The sequence below is a fragment of the Lates calcarifer genome, unplaced genomic scaffold (assembly GCF_001640805.2).
Source record: "Lates calcarifer isolate ASB-BC8 unplaced genomic scaffold, TLL_Latcal_v3 _unitig_1158_quiver_2277, whole genome shotgun sequence".
Classification (NCBI taxonomy): Eukaryota; Metazoa; Chordata; class Actinopteri; family Centropomidae; genus Lates; species Lates calcarifer.
The window spans coordinates 3101-21455 of record NW_026115325.1 but is presented as its reverse complement, the minus strand read 5'-3'; the positions used below and the strand labels follow the sequence as shown (position 1 = coordinate 21455).

At 35.6% G+C, this 18355-nt stretch overlaps 1 long non-coding RNA gene across 8 annotated transcripts; it reads right to left on the bottom strand.

The window, feature by feature from the left end:
- Nucleotides 1–2284: 2284 nt before the first annotated feature.
- LOC127139320 (uncharacterized) lies at nt 2285–16994 on the bottom strand. Of its 8 annotated transcripts, XR_007809485.1 has the most exons (9): nt 16678–16994; nt 15047–15482; nt 13424–13858; nt 10162–10597; nt 8533–8968; nt 6904–7339; nt 5276–5711; nt 3647–4082; nt 2285–2453 (listed from the first exon to the last, which is right to left on the bottom strand). It is a non-coding gene; the product is annotated as an uncharacterized LOC127139320 (long non-coding RNA). The 8 variants fall into 8 exon arrangements; XR_007809487.1 differs by lacking the exon at nt 3647–4082; XR_007809489.1 differs by lacking the exon at nt 5276–5711.
- Between the last annotated feature and the right edge of the window lie 1361 nt (nt 16995–18355).

Below are 18355 nucleotides of genomic sequence, written 5' to 3'. Positions count from 1 at the left end.
TACTATGACATTTTTTGACCCATTTTTTGACGCCCATACTATACGATGAAATTTTTTGACCATTTTTTAGTGTTTTTGACGCCTATGACATTTTTTTGGTGATTTTTGATCCCTTACTATACTATGACAATTTTTGACGTCTTATTATATTTTTACTTTCATTTTGTATTACCATTTATTTCTGCAAAGCGTTTATATTACTCATTAGTTTTCTCTTACCTCTATTATTACATTACTTTTAGCATTACATAATAGTTTTATTACATTTCATTACAAAATTTACAGATTCAATTAAAATCAATTTTATTTGTATAGCAAAGAGAACTTTTACTGTTGAAACTACATCCAATAACAGATTACTCTGACTATTACATCTTACTTCTGATGTTGCTCATTGCTTTTACATTAATTCTATTAATAAGATTTACTCTGTGTTGGATAGTTGATGTAAAGCTGTTTGTGAATTACCTGGAGGTCTCTGTCCTGGTCTCAAAGAACTTCTTCATTTTAACAAGACTCCCTGTGATTGTGGACTACGTCTCTGTGATCGCGGACAATGCCTCTGAGATTATGGACAAAGTCTCCGCGATCACGGACAATGTCTTTGTGATCGTGGACGATGTCTCTGAGATCATAGACAAAGTCTCCACGATCGCGGGCAATGCCATCAAATCGGTGACCCCCGTCTCCGCCGATTCTATCGCAAGGTCTCTACGAAGCATGGGACAATGTCTCTGATCACGGACAACGTCTCTCTCATCTTTGACAAGGTCTCTGCGATCGTGGACAGCGTCTCTGTGATCGTAGACGAAGTGGTGACACCTGGAGGAAATCAAAAAGAAACATGCTAAGGAAAATGATCAATACACTACCACCTATTCCTCATCAACAGTGTAACCATGAAAACGCAGATAAATATTCAACATTACAGCTGAACCACAAAATTTAACCAACATTAGAGGCTGTTTCAGAAAATCAACAGTTGACTGTCATCACCTCCTGAAGAACCAACAACAAATATTTGGGAAAAAGTCAATGATTATTGATTGTGTGTCTATTAACTAATCACCACAGCAATGTCTGTTACTGTGAACTACACAACAATAATAAACACTATCAGTTAATTTTTGAATGCAGGATTTTAACTTGTGTTGTTTATTATACTTCAGTAAAAAATCTGAGTATTTCTTCCACCACAGACGTTCACATACAGAATCATTATTTCACATTTCAACCTTCTTCTTAATAATACATATTTAAAATGTCTCTGTTTTGTGTTGTTTTCATTTAACGAATAACATCCAAATATACAAAGGTTTTCACAGCAGATAATAAGTGAAAAAAGAAAATAAGTGTAGAACTGGTCGTTATAAACTGTGAAAATATTTATAAAATCACCCCCTGACCAACAGTTAAAATTAACACACTCATGAACAACTCACTCCAATATTTTATTTGTAGAATTGATAGTTTTGTACGGTGTAGTCTAGTGTGTCTAGCACATACACATGATCATGTAGGATCAAACTGAAATTAAGATATTTTTCAATCCTATTTTGATTGATCCTTAACAATAACAATTCACACTTTTATGCCTGACTATACCATGACATTTTTGACGTCTTACTATAACGAGACATTTTTACTGCTATTTTGGATTACTATTACTTCTGCATTGCCTTTATATTACTGATTACTTTTACTCTTACCTCTAGTATTACATTACTGTAACCATTACATAATACTTTTCTTATTAAATATTACTCCTAAATTTACAGATAACTTTTACTGTTGCAAACTACATCTAGTAACAGATTACTCTGACTATTACATCTTACTTCTGATGTTGCTCATTGCTTTTACATTAATTCTATTAATAAGGATTACTCATACGTTATTCTTATATTGCAGGTTACTTCTATTTTTACACTTTTCTGATATACTGAATACTGAACACAAACAGTTTAATGTCAGTGCTCTGTGTTGGACAGTTGATGTAAAGCTGTTTGTGAATTACCTGGAGGCCTCTGTCCTGGTCTCAAAGAACTTCTTCATTTTACGAAGACTCTATGTGATCGTGGACTACGTCTCTGTGATCGCGGACAATGTCTCTGAGATTATGGACAAAGTCTCTGCAATCACGGACAATGCCTTTGTGATCGTGGACGATGTCTCTGAGATCATAGACGCTGTCTCTGTGATCATCGACAATGTCTCCACGATCGCGGGCAGTGCCGTCAAATCGGTGACCCCCGTCTCCGCCGATTCTATCGCAAGGTCTCTACGAAGCATGGAACAATGTCTCTGATCACGGACAACGTCTCTCTCATCTTTGACAAGGTCTCTGCGATCGTGGACAGCGTCTCTGATCGTGGACGATGTCTCCCTCATCCTCAACAATGTCTCTCCGATCATGGACCATGTCTCTGTGATCGTAGACGAAGTGGTGACACCTGGAGGAAATCAAAAAGAAACATGCTAAGGAAAATGATCAATACACTACCACCTATTCCTCATCAACAGTGTAACCATGAAAACGCAGATAAATATTCAACATTACAGCTGAACCACAAAATTTAACCAACATTAGAGGCTGTTTCAGAAAATCAACAGTTGACTGTCATCACCTCCTGAAGAACCAACAACAAATATTTGGGAAAAAGTCAATGATTATTGATTGTGTGTCTATTAACTAATCACCACAGCAATGTCTGTTACTGTGAACTACACAACAATAATAAACACTATCAGTTAATTTTTGAATGCAGGATTTTAACTTGTGTTGTTTATTATACTTCAGTAAAATCTGAGTATTTCTTCCACCACAGACGTTCACATACAGAATCATTATTTCACATTTCAACCTTCTTCTTAATAATACATATTTAAAATGTCTCTGTTTTGTGTTGTTTTCATTTAACGAATAACATCCAAATATACAAAGGTTTTCACAGCAGATAATAAGTGAAAAAAGAAAATAAGTGTAGAACTGGTCGTTATAAACTGTGAAAATATTTATAAAATCACCCCCTGACCAACAGTTAAAATTAACACACTCATGAACAACTCACTCCAATATTTTATTTGTAGAATTGATAGTTTTGTACGGTGTAGTCTAGTGTGTCTAGCACATACACATGATCATGTAGGATCAAACTGAAATTAAGATATTTTTCAATCCTATTTTGATTGATCCTTAACAATAACAATTCACACTTTTATGCCTGACTATACCATGACATTTTTGACGTCTTACTATAACGAGACATTTTTACTGCTATTTTGGATTACTATTACTTCTGCATTGCTTTTATATTACTGATTACTTTTACTCTTACCTCTAGTATTACATTACTGTAACCATTACATAATACTTTTCTTATTAAATATTACTTCTAAATTTACAGGTAACTTTTACTGTTGCAAACTACATCTAGTAACAGATTACTCTGACTATTACATCTTACTTCTGATGTTGCTCATTGCTTTTACATTAATTCTATTAATAAGGATTACTCATACGTTATTCTTATATTGCAGATTACTTCTATTTTTACACTTTTCTGATATACTGAATACTGAACACAAACAGTTTAATGTCAGTGCTCTGTGTTGGACAGTTGATGTAAAGCTGTTTGTGAATTACCTGGAGGCCTCTGTCCTGGTCTCAAAGAACTTCTTCATTTTACGAAGACTCTATGTGATCGTGGACTACGTCTCTGTGATCACGGACAATGTCTCTGAGATTATGGACAAAGTCTCTGCAATCACGGACAATGCCTTTGTGATCGTGGACGATGTCTCTGAGATCATAGACGCTGTCTCTGTGATCATCGACAATGTCTCCACGATCGCGGGCAGTGCCGTCAAATCGGTGACCCCCGTCTCCGCCGATTCTATCGCAAGGTCTCTACGAAGCATGGGACAATGTCTCTGATCACGGACAACGTCTCTCTCATCTTTGACAAGGTCTCTGCGATCGTGGACAGCGTCTCTGATCGTGGACGATGTCTCCCTCATCCTCAACAATGTCTCTCCGATCATGGACCATGTCTCTGTGATCGTAGACGAAGTGGTGACACCTGGAGGAAATCAAAAAGAAACATGCTAAGGAAAATGATCAATACACTACCACCTATTCCTCATCAACAGTGTAACCATGAAAACGCAGATAAATATTCAACATTACAGCTGAACCACAAAATTTAACCAACATTAGAGGCTGTTTCAGAAAATCAACAGTTGACTGTCATCACCTCCTGAAGAACCAACAACAAATATTTGGGAAAAAGTCAATGATTATTGATTGTGTGTCTATTAACTAATCACCACAGCAATGTCTGTTACTGTGAACTACACAACAATAATAAACACTATCAGTTAATTTTTGAATGCAGGATTTTAACTTGTGTTGTTTATTATACTTCAGTAAAATCTGAGTATTTCTTCCACCACAGACGTTCACATACAGAATCATTATTTCACATTTCAACCTTCTTCTTAATAATACATATTTAAAATGTCTCTGTTTTGTGTTGTTTTCATTTAACGAATAACATCCAAATATACAAAGGTTTTCACAGCAGATAATAAGTGAAAAAAGAAAATAAGTGTAGAACTGGTCGTTATAAACTGTGAAAATATTTATAAAATCACCCCCTGACCAACAGTTAAAATTAACACACTCATGAACAACTCACTCCAATATTTTATTTGTAGAATTGATAGTTTTGTACGGTGTAGTCTAGTGTGTCTAGCACATACACATGATCATGTAGGATCAAACTGAAATTAAGATATTTTTCAATCCTATTTTGATTGATCCTTAACAATAACAATTCACACTTTTATGCCTGACTATACCATGACATTTTTGACGTCTTACTATAACGAGACATTTTTACTGCTATTTTGGATTACTATTACTTCTGCATTGCTTTTATATTACTGATTACTTTTACTCTTACCTCTAGTATTACATTACTGTAACCATTACATAATACTTTTCTTATTAAATATTACTTCTAAATTTACAGGTAACTTTTACTGTTGCAAACTACATCTAGTAACAGATTACTCTGACTATTACATCTTACTTCTGATGTTGCTCATTGCTTTTACATTAATTCTATTAATAAGGATTACTCATACGTTATTCTTATATTGCAGATTACTTCTATTTTTACACTTTTCTGATATACTGAATACTGAACACAAACAGTTTAATGTCAGTGCTCTGTGTTGGACAGTTGATGTAAAGCTGTTTGTGAATTACCTGGAGGCCTCTGTCCTGGTCTCAAAGAACTTCTTCATTTTACGAAGACTCTATGTGATCGTGGACTACGTCTCTGTGATCGCGGACAATGTCTCTGAGATTATGGACAAAGTCTCTGCAATCACGGACAATGCCTTTGTGATCGTGGACGATGTCTCTGAGATCATAGACGCTGTCTCTGTGATCATCGACAATGTCTCCACGATCGCGGGCAGTGCCGTCAAATCGGTGACCCCCGTCTCCGCCGATTCTATCGCAAGGTCTCTACGAAGCATGGGACAATGTCTCTGATCACGGACAACGTCTCTCTCATCTTTGACAAGGTCTCTGCGATCGTGGACAGCGTCTCTGATCGTGGACGATGTCTCCCTCATCCTCAACAATGTCTCTCCGATCATGGACCATGTCTCTGTGATCGTAGACGAAGTGGTGACACCTGGAGGAAATCAAAAAGAAACATGCTAAGGAAAATGATCAATACACTACCACCTATTCCTCATCAACAGTGTAACCATGAAAACGCAGATAAATATTCAACATTACAGCTGAACCACAAAATTTAACCAACATTAGAGGCTGTTTCAGAAAATCAACAGTTGACTGTCATCACCTCCTGAAGAACCAACAACAAATATTTGGGAAAAAGTCAATGATTATTGATTGTGTGTCTATTAACTAATCACCACAGCAATGTCTGTTACTGTGAACTACACAACAATAATAAACACTATCAGTTAATTTTTGAATGCAGGATTTTAACTTGTGTTGTTTATTATACTTCAGTAAAATCTGAGTATTTCTTCCACCACAGACGTTCACATACAGAATCATTATTTCACATTTCAACCTTCTTCTTAATAATACATATTTAAAATGTCTCTGTTTTGTGTTGTTTTCATTTAACGAATAACATCCAAATATACAAAGGTTTTCACAGCAGATAATAAGTGAAAAAAGAAAATAAGTGTAGAACTGGTCGTTATAAACTGTGAAAATATTTATAAAATCACCCCCTGACCAACAGTTAAAATTAACACACTCATGAACAACTCACTCCAATATTTTATTTGTAGAATTGATAGTTTTGTACGGTGTAGTCTAGTGTGTCTAGCACATACACATGATCATGTAGGATCAAACTGAAATTAAGATATTTTCAATCCTATTTTGATTGATCCTTAACAATAACAATTCACACTTTTATGCCTGACTATACCATGACATTTTTGACGTCTTACTATAACGAGACATTTTTACTGCTATTTTGGATTACTATTACTTCTGCATTGCTTTTATATTACTGATTACTTTTACTCTTACCTCTAGTATTACATTACTGTAACCATTACATAATACTTTTCTTATTAAATATTACTTCTAAATTTACAGGTAACTTTTACTGTTGCAAACTACATCTAGTAACAGATTACTCTGACTATTACATCTTACTTCTGATGTTGCTCATTGCTTTTACATTAATTCTATTAATAAGGATTACTCATACGTTATTCTTATATTGCAGATTACTTCTATTTTTACACTTTTCTGATATACTGAATACTGAACACAAACAGTTTAATGTCAGTGCTCTGTGTTGGACAGTTGATGTAAAGCTGTTTGTGAATTACCTGGAGGCCTCTGTCCTGGTCTCAAAGAACTTCTTCATTTTACGAAGACTCTATGTGATCGTGGACTACGTCTCTGTGATCGCGGACAATGTCTCTGAGATTATGGACAAAGTCTCTGCAATCACGGACAATGCCTTTGTGATCGTGGACGATGTCTCTGAGATCATAGACGCTGTCTCTGTGATCATCGACAATGTCTCCACGATCGCGGGCAGTGCCGTCAAATCGGTGACCCCCGTCTCCGCCGATTCTATCGCAAGGTCTCTACGAAGCATGGGACAATGTCTCTGATCACGGACAACGTCTCTCTCATCTTTGACAAGGTCTCTGCGATCGTGGACAGCGTCTCTGATCGTGGACGATGTCTCCCTCATCCTCAACAATGTCTCTCCGATCATGGACCATGTCTCTGTGATCGTAGACGAAGTGGTGACACCTGGAGGAAATCAAAAAGAAACATGCTAAGGAAAATGATCAATACACTACCACCTATTCCTCATCAACAGTGTAACCATGAAAACGCAGATAAATATTCAACATTACAGCTGAACCACAAAATTTAACCAACATTAGAGGCTGTTTCAGAAAATCAACAGTTGACTGTCATCACCTCCTGAAGAACCAACAACAAATATTTGGGAAAAAGTCAATGATTATTGATTGTGTGTCTATTAACTAATCACCACAGCAATGTCTGTTACTGTGAACTACACAACAATAATAAACACTATCAGTTAATTTTTGAATGCAGGATTTTAACTTGTGTTGTTTATTATACTTCAGTAAAATCTGAGTATTTCTTCCACCACAGACGTTCACATACAGAATCATTATTTCACATTTCAACCTTCTTCTTAATAATACATATTTAAAATGTCTCTGTTTTGTGTTGTTTTCATTTAACGAATAACATCCAAATATACAAAGGTTTTCACAGCAGATAATAAGTGAAAAAAGAAAATAAGTGTAGAACTGGTCGTTATAAACTGTGAAAATATTTATAAAATCACCCCCTGACCAACAGTTAAAATTAACACACTCATGAACAACTCACTCCAATATTTTATTTGTAGAATTGATAGTTTTGTACGGTGTAGTCTAGTGTGTCTAGCACATACACATGATCATGTAGGATCAAACTGAAATTAAGATATTTTTCAATCCTATTTTGATTGATCCTTAACAATAACAATTCACACTTTTATGCCTGACTATACCATGACATTTTTGACGTCTTACTATAACGAGACATTTTTACTGCTATTTTGGATTACTATTACTTCTGCATTGCTTTTATATTACTGATTACTTTTACTCTTACCTCTAGTATTACATTACTGTAACCATTACATAATACTTTTCTTATTAAATATTACTTCTAAATTTACAGGTAACTTTTACTGTTGCAAACTACATCTAGTAACAGATTACTCTGACTATTACATCTTACTTCTGATGTTGCTCATTGCTTTTACATTAATTCTATTAATAAGGATTACTCATACGTTATTCTTATATTGCAGATTACTTCTATTTTTACACTTTTCTGATATACTGAATACTGAACACAAACAGTTTAATGTCAGTGCTCTGTGTTGGACAGTTGATGTAAAGCTGTTTGTGAATTACCTGGAGGCCTCTGTCCTGGTCTCAAAGAACTTCTTCATTTTACGAAGACTCTATGTGATCGTGGACTACGTCTCTGTGATCACGGACAATGTCTCTGAGATTATGGACAAAGTCTCTGCAATCACGGACAATGCCTTTGTGATCGTGGACGATGTCTCTGAGATCATAGACGCTGTCTCTGTGATCATCGACAATGTCTCCACGATCGCGGGCAGTGCCGTCAAATCGGTGACCCCCGTCTCCGCCGATTCTATCGCAAGGTCTCTACGAAGCATGGGACAATGTCTCTGATCACGGACAACGTCTCTCTCATCTTTGACAAGGTCTCTGCGATCGTGGACAGCGTCTCTGATCGTGGACGATGTCTCCCTCATCCTCAACAATGTCTCTCCGATCATGGACCATGTCTCTGTGATCGTAGACGAAGTGGTGACACCTGGAGGAAATCAAAAAGAAACATGCTAAGGAAAATGATCAATACACTACCACCTATTCCTCATCAACAGTGTAACCATGAAAACGCAGATAAATATTCAACATTACAGCTGAACCACAAAATTTAACCAACATTAGAGGCTGTTTCAGAAAATCAACAGTTGACTGTCATCACCTCCTGAAGAACCAACAACAAATATTTGGGAAAAAGTCAATGATTATTGATTGTGTGTCTATTAACTAATCACCACAGCAATGTCTGTTACTGTGAACTACACAACAATAATAAACACTATCAGTTAATTTTTGAATGCAGGATTTTAACTTGTGTTGTTTATTATACTTCAGTAAAATCTGAGTATTTCTTCCACCACAGACGTTCACATACAGAATCATTATTTCACATTTCAACCTTCTTCTTAATAATACATATTTAAAATGTCTCTGTTTTGTGTTGTTTTCATTTAACGAATAACATCCAAATATACAAAGGTTTTCACAGCAGATAATAAGTGAAAAAAGAAAATAAGTGTAGAACTGGTCGTTATAAACTGTGAAAATATTTATAAAATCACCCCCTGACCAACAGTTAAAATTAACACACTCATGAACAACTCACTCCAATATTTTATTTGTAGAATTGATAGTTTTGTACGGTGTAGTCTAGTGTGTCTAGCACATACACATGATCATGTAGGATCAAACTGAAATTAAGATATTTTTCAATCCTATTTTGATTGATCCTTAACAATAACAATTCACACTTTTATGCCTGACTATACCATGACATTTTTGACGTCTTACTATAACGAGACATTTTTACTGCTATTTTGGATTACTATTACTTCTGCATTGCTTTTATATTACTGATTACTTTTACTCTTACCTCTAGTATTACATTACTGTAACCATTACATAATACTTTTCTTATTAAATATTACTTCTAAATTTACAGGTAACTTTTACTGTTGCAAACTACATCTAGTAACAGATTACTCTGACTATTACATCTTACTTCTGATGTTGCTCATTGCTTTTACATTAATTCTATTAATAAGGATTACTCATACGTTATTCTTATATTGCAGATTACTTCTATTTTTACACTTTTCTGATATACTGAATACTGAACACAAACAGTTTAATGTCAGTGCTCTGTGTTGGACAGTTGATGTAAAGCTGTTTGTGAATTACCTGGAGGCCTCTGTCCTGGTCTCAAAGAACTTCTTCATTTTACGAAGACTCTATGTGATCGTGGACTACGTCTCTGTGATCGCGGACAATGTCTCTGAGATTATGGACAAAGTCTCTGCAATCACGGACAATGCCTTTGTGATCGTGGACGATGTCTCTGAGATCATAGACGCTGTCTCTGTGATCATCGACAATGTCTCCACGATCGCGGGCAGTGCCGTCAAATCGGTGACCCCCGTCTCCGCCGATTCTATCGCAAGGTCTCTACGAAGCATGGGACAATGTCTCTGATCACGGACAACGTCTCTCTCATCTTTGACAAGGTCTCTGCGATCGTGGACAGCGTCTCTGATCGTGGACGATGTCTCCCTCATCCTCAACAATGTCTCTCCGATCATGGACCATGTCTCTGTGATCGTAGACGAAGTGGTGACACCTGGAGGAAATCAAAAAGAAACATGCTAAGGAAAATGATCAATACACTACCACCTATTCCTCATCAACAGTGTAACCATGAAAACGCAGATAAATATTCAACATTACAGCTGAACCACAAAATTTAACCAACATTAGAGGCTGTTTCAGAAAATCAACAGTTGACTGTCATCACCTCCTGAAGAACCAACAACAAATATTTGGGAAAAAGTCAATGATTATTGATTGTGTGTCTATTAACTAATCACCACAGCAATGTCTGTTACTGTGAACTACACAACAATAATAAACACTATCAGTTAATTTTTGAATGCAGGATTTTAACTTGTGTTGTTTATTATACTTCAGTAAAATCTGAGTATTTCTTCCACCACAGACGTTCACATACAGAATCATTATTTCACATTTCAACCTTCTTCTTAATAATACATATTTAAAATGTCTCTGTTTGTGTTGTTTTCATTTAACGAATAACATCCAAATATACAAAGGTTTTCACAGCAGATAATAAGTGAAAAAAGAAAATAAGTGTAGAACTGGTCGTTATAAACTGTGAAAATATTTATAAAATCACCCCCTGACCAACAGTTAAAATTAACACACTCATGAACAACTCACTCCAATATTTTATTTGTAGAATTGATAGTTTTGTACGGTGTAGTCTAGTGTGTCTAGCACATACACATGATCATGTAGGATCAAACTGAAATTAAGATATTTTTCAATCCTATTTTGATTGATCCTTAACAATAACAATTCACACTTTTATGCCTGACTATACCATGACATTTTTGACGTCTTACTATAACGAGACATTTTTACTGCTATTTTGGATTACTATTACTTCTGCATTGCTTTTATATTACTGATTACTTTACTCTTACCTCTAGTATTACATTACTGTAACCATTACATAATACTTTTCTTATTAAATATTACTTCTAAATTTACAGGTAACTTTTACTGTTGCAAACTACATCTAGTAACAGATTACTCTGACTATTACATCTTACTTCTGATGTTGCTCATTGCTTTTACATTAATTCTATTAATAAGGATTACTCATACGTTATTCTTATATTGCAGATTACTTCTATTTTTACACTTTTCTGATATACTGAATACTGAAACACAAACAGTTTAATGTCAGTGCTCTGTGTTGGACAGTTGATGTAAAGCTGTTTGTGAATTACCTGGAGGCCTCTGTCCTGGTCTCAAAGAACTTCTTCATTTTACGAAGACTCTATGTGATCGTGGACTACGTCTCTGTGATCGCGGACAATGTCTCTGAGATTATGGACAAAGTCTCTGCAATCACGGACAATGCCTTTGTGATCGTGGACGATGTCTCTGAGATCATAGACGCTGTCTCCTGTGATCATCGACAATGTCTCCACGATCGCGGGCAGTGCCGTCAAATCGGTGACCCCCGTCTCCGCCGATTCTATCGCAAGGTCTCTACGAAGCATGGGACAATGTCTCTGATCACGGACAACGTCTCTCTCATCTTTGACAAGGTCTCTGCGATCGTGGACAGCGTCTCTGATCGTGGACGATGTCTCCCTCATCCTCAACAATGTCTCTCCGATCATGGACCATGTCTCTGTGATCGTAGAACGAAGTGGTGACACCTGGAGGAAATCAAAAAAGAAACATGCTAAGGAAAATGATCAATACACTACCACCTATTCCTCATCAACAGTGTAACCATGAAAACGCAGATAAATATTCAACATTACAGCTGAACCACAAAATTTAACCAACATTAGAGGCTGTTTCAGAAAATCAACAGTTGACTGTCATCACCTCCTGAAGAACCAACAACAAATATTTGGGAAAAAGTCAATGATTATTGATTGTGTGTCTATTAACTAATCACCACAGCAATGTCTGTTACTGTGAACTACACAACAATAATAAACACTATCAGTTAATTTTTGAATGCAGGATTTTAACTTGTGTTGTTTATTATACTTCAGTAAAATCTGAGTATTTCTTCCACCACAGACGTTCACATACAGAATCATTATTTCACATTTCAACCTTCTTCTTAATAATACATATTTAAAATGTCTCTGTTTTGTGTTGTTTTCATTTTAACGAATAACATCCAAATATACAAAGGTTTTCACAGCAGATAATAAGTGAAAAAAGAAAATAAGTGTAGAACTGGTCGTTATAAACTGTGAAAATATTTATAAAATCACCCCCTGACCAACAGTTAAAATTAACACACATCATGAACAACTCACTCCAATATTTTATTGTAGAATTGATAGTTTTGTACGGTGTAGTCTAGTGTGTCTAGCACATACACATGATCATGTAGGATCAAACTGAAATTAAGATATTTTTCAATCCTATTTTGATTGATCCTTAACAATAACAATTCACACTTTTATGCCTGACTATACCATGACATTTTTGACGTCTTACTATAACGAGACATTTTTACTGCTATTTTGGATTACTATTACTTCTGCATTGCTTTTATATTACTGATTACTTTTACTCTTACCTCTAGTATTACATTACTGTAACCCATTACATAATACTTTTCTTATTAAATATTACTTCTAAATTTACAGGTAACTTTTACTGTTGCAACTACATCTAGTAACAGATTACTCTGACTATTACATCTTACTTCTGATGTTGCTCATTGCTTTTACATTAATTCTATTAATAAGGATTACTCATACGTTATTCTTATATTGCAGATTACTTCTATTTTTACACTTTTCTGATATACTGAATACTGAACACAAACAGTTTAATGTCAGTGCTCTGTGTTGGACAGTTGATGTAAAGCCTGTTTGTGAATTACCTGGAGGCCTCTGTCCTGGTCTCAAAGAACTTCTTCATTTACGAAGACTCTATGTGATCGTGGACTACGTCTCTGTGATCGCGGACAATGTCTCTGAGATTATGGACAAAGTCTCTGCAATCACGGACAATGCCTTTGTGATCGTGGACGATGTCTCTGAGATCATAGACGCTGTCTCTGTGATCATCGACAATGTCTCCACGATCGCGGGCAGTGCCGTCAAATCGGTGACCCCCGTCTCCGCCGATTCTATCGCAAGGTCTCTACGAAGCATGGGACAATGTCTCTGATCACGGACAACGTCTCTCTCATCTTTGACAAGGTCTCTGCGATCGTGGACAGCGTCTCTGATCGTGGACGATGTCTCCCTCATCCTCAACAATGTCTCTCCGATCATGGACCATGTCTCTGTGATCGTAGACGAAGTGGTGACACCTGGAGGAAATCAAAAGAAACATGCTAAGGAAAATGATCAATACACTACCACCTATTCCTCATCAACAGTGTAACCATGAAAACGCAGATAAATATTCAACATTACAGCTGAACCACAAAATTTAACCAACATTAGAGGCTGTTTCAGAAAATCAACAGTTGACTGTCATCACCTCCTGAAGAACCAACAACAAATATTTGGGAAAAAGTCAATGATTATTGATTGTGTGTCTATTTAATAATCTAATGTCTGTTACTGTGAACTACACAACAATAATAAACACTATCAGTTAATTTTTGAATGCAGGATTTTAACTTGTGTTGTTTATTATACTTCAGTAAAAAATCTGAGTATTTCTTCCACCACAGACGTTCACATACAGAATCATTATTTCACACATTTCAACCTTCTTCTTAATAATACATATTTAAAATGTCTCTGTTTTGTGTTGTTTTCATTTAACGAATAACATCCAAATATACAAAGGTTTTCACAGCAGATAATAAGTGAAAAAAGAAAATAAGTGTAGAACTGGTCGTTATAAACTGTGAAAATATTTATAAAATCACCCCCTGACCAACAGTTAAAATTAACACACTCATGAACAACTCACTCCAATATTTTATTTGTAGAATTGATAGTTTTGTACGGTGTAGTCTAGTGTGTCTAGCACATACACATGATCATGTAGGATCAAACTGAAATTAAGATATTTTTCAATCCTATTTTGATTGATCCTTAACAATAACAATTCACACTTTTATGCCTGACTATACCATGACATTTTTGACGTCTTACTATAACGAGACATTTTTACTGCTATTTTGGATTACTATTACTTCTGCATTGCTTTTATATTACTGATTACTTTTACTCTTACCTCTAGTATTACATTACTGTAACCATTACATAATACTTTTCTTATTAAATATTACTTCTAAATTTACAGGTAACTTTTACTGTTGCAAACTACATCTAGTAACAGATTACTCTGACTATTACATCTTACTTCTGATGTTGCTCATTGCTTTTACATTAATTCTATTAATAAGGATTACTCATACGTTATTCTTATATTGCAGATTACTTCTATTTTTACACTTTTCTGATATACTGAATACTGAACACAAACAGTTTAATGTCAGTGCTCTGTGTTGACAGTTGATGTAAAGCTGTTTGTGAATTACCTGGAGGCCTCTGTCCTGGTCTCAAAGAACTTCTTCATTTTACGAAGACTCTATGTGATCGTGGACTACGTCTCTGTGATCGCGGACAATGTCTCTGAGATTATGGACAAAGTCTCTGCAATCACGGACAATGCCTTTGTGATCGTGGACGATGTCTCTGAGATCATAGACGCTGTCTCTGTGATCATCGACAATGTCTCCACGATCGCGGGCAGTGCCGTCAAATCGGTGACCCCCGTCTCCGCCGATTCTATCGCAAGGTCTCTACGAAGCATGGGACAATGTCTCTGATCACGGACAACGTCTCTCTCATCTTTGACAAGGTCTCTGCGATCGTGGACAGCGTCTCTGATCGTGGACGATGTCTCCCTCATCCTCAACAATGTCTCTCCGATCATGGACCATGTCTCTGTGATCGTAGACGAAGTGGTGACACCTGGAGGAAATCAAAAAGAAACATGCTAAGGAAAATGATCAATACACTACCACCTATTCCTCATCAACAGTGTAACCATGAAAACGCAGATAAATATTCAACATTACAGCTGAACCACAAAATTTAACCAACATTAGAGGCTGTTTCAGAAAATCAACAGTTGACTGTCATCACCTCCTGAAGAACCAACAACAAATATTTGGGAAAAAGTCAATGATTTTGATTGTGTGTCTATTAACTAATCACCACAGCAATGTCTGTTACTGTGAACTACACAACAATAATAAACACTATCAGTTAATTTTTGAATGCAGGATTTTAACTTGTGTTGTTTATTATACTTCAGTAAAAAATCTGAGTATTTCTTCCACCACAGACGTTCACATACAGAATCATTATTTCACATTTCAACCTTCTTCTTAATAATACATATTTAAAATGTCTTGTTTTGTGTTGTTTTCATTTAACAATAACATCCAAATATACAAAGGTTTTCACAGCAGATAATAAGTGAAAAAAGAAAATAAGTGTAGAACTGGTCGTTATAAACTGTGAAAAATATTTATAAAATCACCCCCTGACCAACAGTTAAAATTAACACACTCATGAACAACTCACTCCAATATTTTATTTGTAGAATTGATAGTTTTGTACGGTGTAGTCTAGTGTGTCTAGCACATACACATGATCATGTAGGATCAAACTGAAATTAAGATATTTTTCAATCCTATTTTGATTGATCCTTAACAATAACAATTCACACTTTTATGCCTGACTATACCATGACATTTTTGACGTCTTACTATAACGAGACATTTTTACTGCTATTTTGGATTACTATTACTTCTGCATTGCCTTTTATATTACTGATTACTTTTACTCTACCTCTAGTATTACATTACTGTAACCATTACATAATACTTTTCTTATTAAATATTACTCCTAAATTTACAGATAACTTTTACTGTTGCAAACTACATCTAGTAACAGATTACTCTGACTATTACATCTTACTTCTGATGTTGCTCATTGCTTTTACATTAATTCTATTAATAAGGATTACTCATACGTTATTCTTATATTGCAGATTACTTCTAATTTTTACACTTTTCTGATATACTGAATACTGAACACAAACAGTTTAATGTCAGTGCTCTGTGTTGGGACAGTTGATGTAAAGCTGTTTGTGAATTACCTGGAGGCCTCTGTCCTGGTCTCAAAGAACTTCTTCATTTTACGAAGACTCTATGTGATCGTGGACTACGTCTCTGTGATCGCGGACAATGTCTCTGAGATTATGGACAAAGTCTCTGCAATCACGGACAATGCCTTTGTGATCGTGGACGATGTCTCTGAGATCATAGACGCTGTCTCTGTGATCATCGACAATGTCTCCACGATCGCGGGCAGTGCCGTCAAATCGGTGACCCCCGTCTCCGCCGATTCTATCGCAAGGTCTCTACGAAGCATGGGACAATGTCTCTGATCATGGACAACATCTCTCTCATCTTTGACAAGGTCTCTGCGATCATGGACAGCGTCTCTGATCGTGGACGATGTCTCCCTCATCCTCAACAATGTCTCTCCGATCATGGACCATGTCTCTGTGATCGTGGACGATGTCATGGACGAAGTGGTGACACCCTGGAGGAAATCAGAGAGAAACATACAAAGGAAAATGATCAATACACTACCACCTATTCCTCATCAACAGTGTAACCATGAAAACGCAGATAAATATTCAACATTACAGCTGAACCACAACATTTAACAAACATTAGAGGCTGTTTCAGAAAATCAACAGTTGACTGTCATCACCTCCTGAAAAACCAACAACAAATATTTGGGAAAAAGTCAATTGATTACCAATTGTGTGTGTGAAGCAATCATGTATGTATGTGAACTGCACAACAATAATAACACTATCACATAAGTACATTTTGAGTGCAGGATTTTAATTTGTGTTATTTATTATACTTAACAGCAGCTTATCTGAAAACTTATACGTAAATAGGGTTGTTATATACTGTAAAGATATTTCATATTTCATATCACCCCTCTAACCAAAAGTTAAAATCAACACACTTATGAACAAGTCACTCCAATATTTTATTGGTAGAACTGATATTGTTTTGTACGCTGTAGACAAGCATGAAGATTAAGATAATTTTCAATCCCATTTTGACTGATCCTTAATAATAACAATGACATTGGAAATTTTTATGCCAAAACTATACTATGACATTTTTGATGCTTTCCTATGACGTGACATTTTTACTTCTATTTTGGATTACTATTAATTCTACATTGCTTTTATATTGCTGATTACTTTTACTAATACCTCTAATATTAGATTACTTTTACCTTTACATATTACTTTTCTTATTACATATTACTTCTAAATTTACAGGTAACTTTTACTTTTGCAAACGACATCTAGTAACAGCTTACTTCTGATATTGTTAATTACTTTTACATTACCTGTATTAATAACTTTAACAATATGCAATAAGACCACAAAATGATCACAACAACATGATAATAGACAAACTGACTACTAACAGTTACCTTTGCCTACATAAAGTGCCCGCAATTCATGTCAGTGACGCTACAGTTATAGAAACACACTTTAAACCAAGGCAAATAAAAATGATGGAAAAAAGACAAAACCCCTAAGGTATCATTAAAAATAAGACTAAACGCTCGCCGCTAATGCTAACGCTGATGACCAGGTGTAAAGCAGCCAGGTACAATACAATACACAATGACCACAAATAGACACAAAACGACAACAACTAAATGATAGACCGCTATAAACTCAGTTAAAACGACCAGGATGGAACACAAAGTTAGTAACAGATGCAAAATGTCGG